This window comes from Rissa tridactyla, chromosome 7, assembly GCF_028500815.1.
Source record: "Rissa tridactyla isolate bRisTri1 chromosome 7, bRisTri1.patW.cur.20221130, whole genome shotgun sequence".
NCBI classification, from domain to species: Eukaryota; Metazoa; Chordata; class Aves; order Charadriiformes; family Laridae; genus Rissa; species Rissa tridactyla.
The window spans coordinates 6,975,476-6,984,422 of NC_071472.1; the positions used below are offsets into that span (position 1 = coordinate 6,975,476).

Consider the following 8,947-nt stretch of genomic DNA (forward strand, 5'->3'; position numbering starts at 1 on the left):
TCCTTGCCCCACGGCGTGCAGCCTGGGGACTTGTGGGGCGCAGGAGACTGAGCCTTGCCCAGCCACCCCAGGCTGCCGATTAACGCCGTGCCGGCATTTCAGCATCAGCGGACAACCTTCATCCTGCCGCTGAGCAGCATTTATTATACATGCACAACATCCCTTTGCCACATGCTAGTCTAATTTTCAGCTTAGCTGTTTATTAGCATTATTACAAACATGGCTCTTCATCTTCTATTAAATGGTACCACGGCCCCTGCGCTCCCACACGGAGCCTGTAAGGAAGCACTTGGTTCACTAAATTACCCTGCAAATGTCAAACTTGCTCTGTATTATTAGCTGTACGTCTTACATCCTCTTTATTAGGATTTCGTGTCTTGAGGGTGCCCTGTGGCGTATAGATTTTTTAAAATACAAACCAGTGTCATTTCACTGTTTAAAAGAACATTTAATTAAACTGGATTCATTGCTTGTATGGGGCAAGTTAAATGAAAACTAAATAGATGGCATACGATTACATGTTATTAAGAAGAGCGACTGCTCCAGAGACCAAACTCTTTTAACACAACATTAAGCTGAACTCATTTCATATGCACAGGTTGGCTCTGGCCTATGAGGAGAACATATTTTGAGAAGATCAGCAGAATGGTTATAGGCACTAAATAGCTTTTAACACAATGTGTGTTTCAGGGAAGAAACCTTTCCTAAGCTAGACTTGAATATGCTAACGACAGAAATCAAAGCTTCACACTGATTTTAGGTAACCTTTATAAAAATTACTGCTTCTGTAGTATCAGATGTAAATGATAAGATTGACTTTGATTATTATTTCACTAACTATAAATTAAAAAAAGGGCCACAGTGAGTATAAAAATAAAATGTGAAGTATTTCGTAGGCTTGAGTCATTTGGTCATATCATGACTTTTTAATGTTTTTTAGGAAAGCAAAAGGAATCGTAATTAAAAACTCCATTACAAAATTTCCTATTCCTTACTCCATTTATGTTAAGACTCTTGGTACAATCAGATTTTTTTAAGAAGAGCACTCACCAAGTTTCTTTTCCAGGCATCCAAAGCTGTTCTTTTGAAAGTCCACCACAACCATGTCTTTCTCCAGTCCCGTCCCTAAAATTCACCACGGCTGTGAGCCCATAATGCCTTCAGCAGCGGTGTGGCACTTGGTGGGCAAAAGCTGCTATTTTTCACATGAATCACAGCCATCTCATCGTACCCTTATAGCTACCAACGGCTCTGAGGTGAGGATTGCCTTTGGTGGTTTTGCCCGTCATTTGGAGCAGGGTGTGCATCACTACATGGCATTGGCCAGGTGTCATAGCCCTCTGCCCCCTTCCTTCTTATGCACCCTCCTTGCCTGTTGATTTACCTGCCACTAAGGTTAAAGCCACAACAGTGACAAACTCCAGCCCTCTTCAAATCCTCACAAGGACACCACACCTATTTTCTCTGCTTGCAAGTGAGCATGCACAGCTAGAGACCCAGGGAGGCAGCTCTCTGGAGGTTCATGACTGAAAAGCATTAGACGATTGAGATCTTGTATTTAAAACTGGAATCACCTGTTTCTCCCAATAAAGGAACTTAAACCTGGAATATTTGGCATGTAGCTACTGGTGGGAGCTGCGATGCGTGTCCCCGGTACGTGTTCCCTGAGCAGCACTGTGTTTCATGCAAACAGTTCGTGTCGGCTGTGAGGACACTGCTGAGAGAGGATTTGGCTGACAGACCCCCTCCGAACCCCACGGAGAGCACAAGGAAGAGGTTTCTCAGGTGTGAAGTAGATGTGCTCAGAGGTGAGGCTGCACCTCGGCTTCCCCTCTGGAAGGAAGCGCCCATCACCCTGCTCTGCCTGATTCCCCCACTTCCAGCAGAAGGTTTATCAATCCCCAGGGCATGAAGATGCCTAATGACCAGAATAATTACTTGTGTCCCAAAAACGGCGGGGCTTAATTCCTCTGCTCATCACTCCCCCGAGCGGGTGCGGGCGGCTCTGCCTGCTGCCCTCGGCGCTCCTGGCATGGCCCCTGGGCGCCTTTCTGCTGGGAGCTACAGCCTCAGCCCCTGGGCTCCTCCAAGGGCTTGGGCTGCCGACTGCTGCCACGATACACATCCCTCATTAATAAATAGAATAACTTTTGCCTGTGCGTTAGGCCAGACAGGTCCCTCTACCTCTATCTAGGTCAGCGAGCACCTTGGGAGCACAGAAGTGTGCTCTGAAAAAAAAGAGGAAGAGACCTTCCTATCTTAAGGTTCTTATAATTGCTTTTCATAACATCTGAGAGGAAACTCTTCCCCGGAGTGACACTTCCCCGACTCCCACCTCTTCTGGGAGGGCCTGGAGATGTCAGGCTCTCCTGCACCGCAGCCCAGGCGCAGCACCAGCTCTGCATCTCTTGGGGTCCCTCTCTAGATGCTCTCTCTTGTCTTCTCAGCGTGTCTACTTTTTATCTTCATTTCCATGCGAGCACGCAGCCATGTATATATGAGAAACCAAATTACAGCAAACAAATTGAAACAAATAAGGCACTCTTGGAGCAACTCTGCCTTACAAATGGAAGGGTGGTTGTCCAGAGGTCGAGTTTATAACTTCTGTGCTTTGAAACAAGCTCTTAAATGGAGACCCTGCATCTCTTTTGTTTGTTAACACAATCCACCCTTGGGACACATCAGTACAGCCACAGCTTTGATATGAGTTTAGTAAATATAGTAATGTGCAAGGATGTAATTAGCAACGTTGGAAGGGCTGCTGTGGGCAGATGGGAGTCAAAAAGGCTGCGCTTGTTGTGAGACAGGCTTTTATACGTATTGGCCTGGGAGTCTAAAGCAACGGGTGATGAATGACCTTACACATCGATAAGCCAGTTGAACAGTAAACCATGGCATCTGTGTCCCTTGGTTTGTTACAGGGCAGTTGCAACCTCTCTATAAATCCCAGCAGAATGAGGTTTCCCTTGGTGATCTGGATTAACCTTTCCTGCCCTGTGGGTTAGCTACCCAAGGGTTTAAATCAACTGTTCTGCCCGGTGGCCTGAGGTTCCCCTGCAAGGTAAGAAACCCCAGGTGTCCCTGGCTGTGGTCCTTTGCCTTCCAGCAGACCCTGGTTTCTGCCGTAGAGCAAGGGCTATCTTCAGGCACAGGCTCAACGCCTCTGCAAGGTGTGAAGAGGAGTGGCCAGGGCCAGAAATACTACGAAGTTTGTGCTGCAAAGCCTCTGCCTTTGGCAGAGCACAAGCTTTTAGCCGGTTTTTAATTTTCGATCGTGTTTTTTTATCCCCACGTACCATTACCTGCTGCCAGCCATGCAGCGTTACAGCAGCCCATAGGTACTTGAGTATTTATTTCATAGTTTGCCTTCTGCCCTGGCAGTGCATCCGTATGAGCAGCAGTTCGCCTGACTTATTTCAGGAAAGATCCCAATCCCAGTAATACCTTCTAATAGAAATATTCCGGGACTGCTGACTCTCAAGCTTTCTTGGGTTTTGTTTTCCAGAAAGCTGTAGTTTCAGGCAGTCTTAGCATCCACCCTCAAATTGCAAAACCTGCGAGAACCTCTTTTATACACAAGTACAGCAAAAAGCCTTTTACTCAGGATTATCTTAAAAGTATCACACTAACACATCACTGCCTGTGTCTTCCCTGGGATTAAATGCAGGACACCAGGGTTCATGCTCCCATGGGCTGTGCAAGCGCCGCTTTCAACAGCCTAATGCTTGCCCTGGGCTCAGATGTCAGTCATGGTTAGGAAAAAAAGAATGAAATTGAGAAAGAAGAGATTTAGTGTGTAAAATGGGTAAGAATATTTCTGTGCTGCGGTATCTCCAGTGCTGGTCATTTCAACTTGGGCTACAAAAATCTCTAGATGATTGGACTATCGTGATTGTTTATTTAGGGTTTCTCTAGCTGTGGTTACAGGTGGGGACCTAGGGAAGAGTATCCTATACATCTTACATATGCAGGGCAAGCACATATGATAGTTTTCCTCAATATTTTTCCACCTATTTCAGCTCAGGAGCTTCCTGCACTGGGCAGTGGATGTTCCCCCTCAAAACACTTCTCATCCACGATGTTGTTGTTCTCTCTTGAGCCCATGTAAAGGTTTAATATCCGTTCCTCTTTCGGGAGGAGTCCCAGAGGTCACCCAGCTGACATAGGAAGAGCCACCTCCTTCTTCAGGGTGTATAGATCTGAGCAACAGCAGCCATTGGGGAGGCAATTGCTGCCAGCAAACTCATCCACGATCACTGATCGAAATTTGGATCAAATCTCTCTTCCATAAATAATGCTTAGTCCTTCGCATTAAAAAAAAAATATAAATTGTTATTTAAACAACAGATACACCTAAAAACCACCAACCAAGGTGAGGACTCAGTTGTTCTAGGCACTATAAAATCAAGCTGTAATCCCCCAAAGAGCTTTTAAAGTAAGGAACTGATAGTTTAGTTCTCCTAGCAAGACTAGCCACTGTGAATCTTTAAAATATATTTCTATGCAGAGCAGAGAAAGTAGCTGGGCTTTCATTCCTTTCAGTTCTTGATAGCACACATAAAGCACCAAACACAAAAGCTAAGTGTTACTGCAACTCAAATCCCAGACACAATATGTGTGTGCAAATCCTGCCAGATACACCCATTGACTTCTGAGCAGAAATTTCTCCCTGAATCAGGAAAATGATGAGCTCCTCACTTAAAATATCAGCCCGGCAGTGGTAGATTTGATTGCGACAGGCTTCGTAGAGAGGAGCAATCCGAAATCCTTACCACAGAAGCCTATTTCCGACTTCTGCTATTGCGTTGCATTCGTGGACATGCTCAAAACAATCAGTTTTAGAGCAGTTCGACTCCTGAGCTTGCCTCGGTGCGCTTTGAAGCAGTTTGTTCTAAGCAAGTCATGTTCACTATCCTAATCTGACATGAAGCCTGATGGAAAAATCCGTGATCGATTATAGCAGCCGGACAAAGAGATATGAGGGGAAAGCAATGCAAAAGAACAGATATCCATCACTGGTTCGCAACGAGCCTAAAGAAGGTAGCTGGTGATATTCCTGAATTTGAAGGCAGTGTAGCACATCTTTTTGCTGTTGTAGGTAAACACTCCGAGCTGCAGACTGTTTGTCTTACAGACAGACCGATTTGGTATGAAAAGTGGATTTTGAAGTATAGATTTTGTTGGAAGGGGACAAAATAAACTATTGGTTTGTTACCTTGAAAACGGTGTAGCATGTAATGAGTGTTCGCAGCGGTTCCACAGCTGCCTATTGCTGTCATTTTTAAGCTTCTAAGTGTTTTTTATATTTGCAGTTTTTAATTGATTGAATATGAAATATATGATGGAACGAATTTGTATCGAATAAGAAATAGCAGACACGATCAACAAACTCTTTAATGTTGAGTTAGCTTTTTCCTCGTTGCTGGACAAGATCATACTTCAAAGCAAATTAAAAATGTGAAGCCAAATTCTGATTGCAGTGCAGGCAACAGAAATCTTCCTGTCAGCCTCAATAAAAGCAGGTGTAAGATTTCAGTATTAGTCCAGTCCATCCAATTCACATGTCTTTCTGTCTTTATCTAATCTAATACATGGTCGTGAGATAAATTACAGAAGCGTATGATAAATTGCATTGCTATTCATTTTTGGCAAGATCACCTATACTCTGGCCACTAATTCATCTCCGCCAGGATCTGTTGTAACATACCAGATCCTTGAAACGCCTCCAAATAGTGTCGTTTCATTTTCTTTAAGAAAACAAGGAAATTATATCTGCTGGCAAATATCCTGCTTACCCTCACCAAAGTCAATGACACCTAATTGCCAATCGCCACCTCTGCAAAATCATGGTTATAAAAATATCAAAATTTACTTATAACATTAAGAGTCTCAAAGATATTATATGCTATTTGAGAGGGAAACTATGATACATTTTAGGTTGAGGGATTTTAAACTGGGAAAGGATGATATGGTTTTGGTTTAGGGATTTCAAAGGGTCATTAATTTGGTTATTTCTGTGTTCATTGGGGTTTTGGCTAGAGAGACTTGATAATACAGATACCATACACAAAACTGAGTAAAAAATCTGCAATATGCTCTAATAATTTTTTCCAGTGGTTATTTAGAGCAGTTCACCACTCTTGAACAAAAGCGCCATCCTGAATCACACCACTACTACCTTGGACCCTCACATTCATGCATCTGTGTTAGGTACCGTTCATATCCATCTGGGATTGGGAAGAGGAATGTCCCATTAAAGCAAAAAGGGAAGATAACTGCTTTTCCCTCACACCCATCAGATCCTCCCCTGCCTTCCATACGAACTCTGCTGGGTCACGAAGGCTGGTGGTGAAGTGCCTCTTGATGTGCAAGGAAATTGTGAAGCTTTGAATGTGAGGTGGTGGGAGGTACGAGCTAGCAAGGGCTGACTTCGTGAGTTGTAGAACTCCCCATTGCCACTAGTGTGAAGGAGCACCAGGACACTGCGAGCAGGTAGGACTGCAACACAAAAGCCCGTGTCAAGCCCATTGGTGGTAGACACCCTTGGTCCCACCACCAGCATGAGCTGTTGGATGTGCCGAGGTGGTGGTGGGCACTGGGCTTCATCCTGAGCCAGCCCCATGTCCCAGCCCAGTGTCCCACCACCCCACGGCTGAGGAAGAGGGGCAGCAGTAAGATGATGGCAATTTTGGCCGGAGGAGACATATTAGCGCCCGCATCCCTGCTCATTGCCAGCCCGGGTAATTGTTTTCTGCTCCTCCACATTGCCACTTCGACTGCCAACAGCCACCTCCTCCTCCTCGTCCTGCCGTAAATTGCTGTGAAAGGGTGCCGTGAACCATCCAACCGCTGCTGAATTTCACCCAGGAAATTGCTGCACCTCAGGGGAAAGTGAAGTGGGTTTGCATATCAAGATTTTGAAGTAATTTGGGGCATTTAGAGATAGAAGACACTACTGATGTGAAAAGACAATTATATTTACTGCAAAATCCGTTATCCAACCCATGAAAACACGAGTAGTACTTCAAGACAGAGCATGTATTGCAGGATGATGTGAAAACCTGTCCTTGCTGGTGGGAGGGAAAGTTTTCCCAGTGATTTCAGGGAGGCGAAGGCTTCATCCCTACACCATTTAGGAGCAGTTGGGGCGTAATGGTTACGTCCAGCTAATTGGATGCATTGCTATAGGCACTTGAGAAATATGATAGGCAGATGCATTCAGGTAGGTAGCTATCCCTTGGTGTAGCGAGCTCAAGTCAATTACAGAGTTAAATTGTGAAAGATTTGACCTGATGTCATTTATATCTTGAGTCATAATTAACACTTAAAGTTCAACTCTATGGCAATTTTCTTTTAATAACACTTAAAACCTATATAGATCTCAAAGAATTGCATAGACGTGATGAAGGATGACTTGAGTGGATGCCAGAATTCCAGCGTTAGTAATTAATCCTCAAAACACCTTTGCAAGGCGTATGGGTAGCATCATTTCTCTTCAGTTTCCCCTTTGAAGAGAAGCGGAGTTTGTCCAGTGCCTCGTCAAAGTCTGTGGTACCTGGAGATAAGGACTGAGGCATTTTTAGCTGCTAAACCAGAGAACGCTCAGCTCAGCCCGGCTCCCATCTTTTTGTCTTAATATGTTTTTAAATTTTCCCACAATCTTTAGAAAGATTATGGACAAATTGCTTGACAAATGGCCTTTTTTTTCCAATTAGAAGCTATGCAAATGCAGAAGAAAAAAAATCTGCCGTAAACACAGCTTCTGCTTCTAAGATTTTCATGCGGCTGAAATATGAATCTCACTGGGGGAGGAAACACGGTCTTGGACTGAGACCTTGTAAGGCGAGATTCAGCTCACTGCAGATTTTTATGGTCAAGATATAACTGCCTGTAAAGCAGGGGTTTAAAATGGAAGTGCTGACAAAACTTTTAAACTACAACAGTGGAAATGGCGCCGCAATAATTTATAATCTACAGGCAGCTTTGGATTTATTATCACAATGACAAATGCACTGTCATTGTTAATAGGATATTTCCCAGCAAGGACTTCTTGTTATGCAAGCCAGGTTCACTATGTCATGCAGCATGATAGCAATAAAGTCTACAAGAATTTGTAATGAACTTCAATTACTAATAGATTATGGTTAATGGGAAATATGTGCAGTAAAGATATGGGTTTTTATATGCGCCTTCTGGTACTCTACAAGGCAATGATTTATGCTACAATTTATGTTAACATTCTCCAGTACGGAAAAAAGCTTAAATTGGTGGAAAGCCACTCCATCCATAACAAATATTTAAGATAATTTTGCACATCATGTAAATGAAGATGTAAAATTAGATATTAATCCATTTCATTTTAGCATTTGTATTTTTATTAAAAATGAAGACTTTGCCCTACTATGTAATGACATTAAAAAATCCTATCATGGGCTGCGAGCATGAATTACACCGATGTAGAAATGGCGACAGCAACCGCACTGTAAGTGCATTCGTTCAATTTGCTGTTGTAATTAACGGAGCAGCGAGAATATTTTTCTACGTATGATTTAAAGTAACAGCCCTGCAGCTGCTCAGGCAGATGTGTCTGATGCAGAGGGGATCTGTAAGTGAAGGCCAGGCTCCTTTGGTGGGGGGCAGCCTTTCCCGCCCCCACTTTTGCTCTCCGCCAGCCTTTCCCCGTGGCATCGCTCCGAAACTGTGCCTCATCCACGGACACCAGGCTATTCCCTTCCCTACACAGCAAACCTCCCGCGGGAATTACTTTGGGAAATAATCGCCTGATGCAGCAACAGAGCCACGAGCTCACGCTCACTTATCAGAGGGACACAGGCCCGGGTGTTTGCCTGCTATTTCAAAGGAGAGTTCCTCCTCCTCCTCCTCCTCCTCCTTCTCCTCCTCCTCCTCCTCCTCTCTCCTTCCCTCCCTCCAGCTTTTTTTCTCCTGT

The 8,947-nt window shown here is 44.1% G+C and overlaps 1 protein-coding gene across 1 annotated transcript in view; it reads left to right on the forward strand.

The window, feature by feature from the left end:
* Positions 1-8,947, forward strand: part of LOC128912341 (uncharacterized) — a 144,795-nt gene that overhangs the window by 135,301 nt on the left and 547 nt on the right. The gene's annotated exons all lie outside the window — the stretch shown is intronic.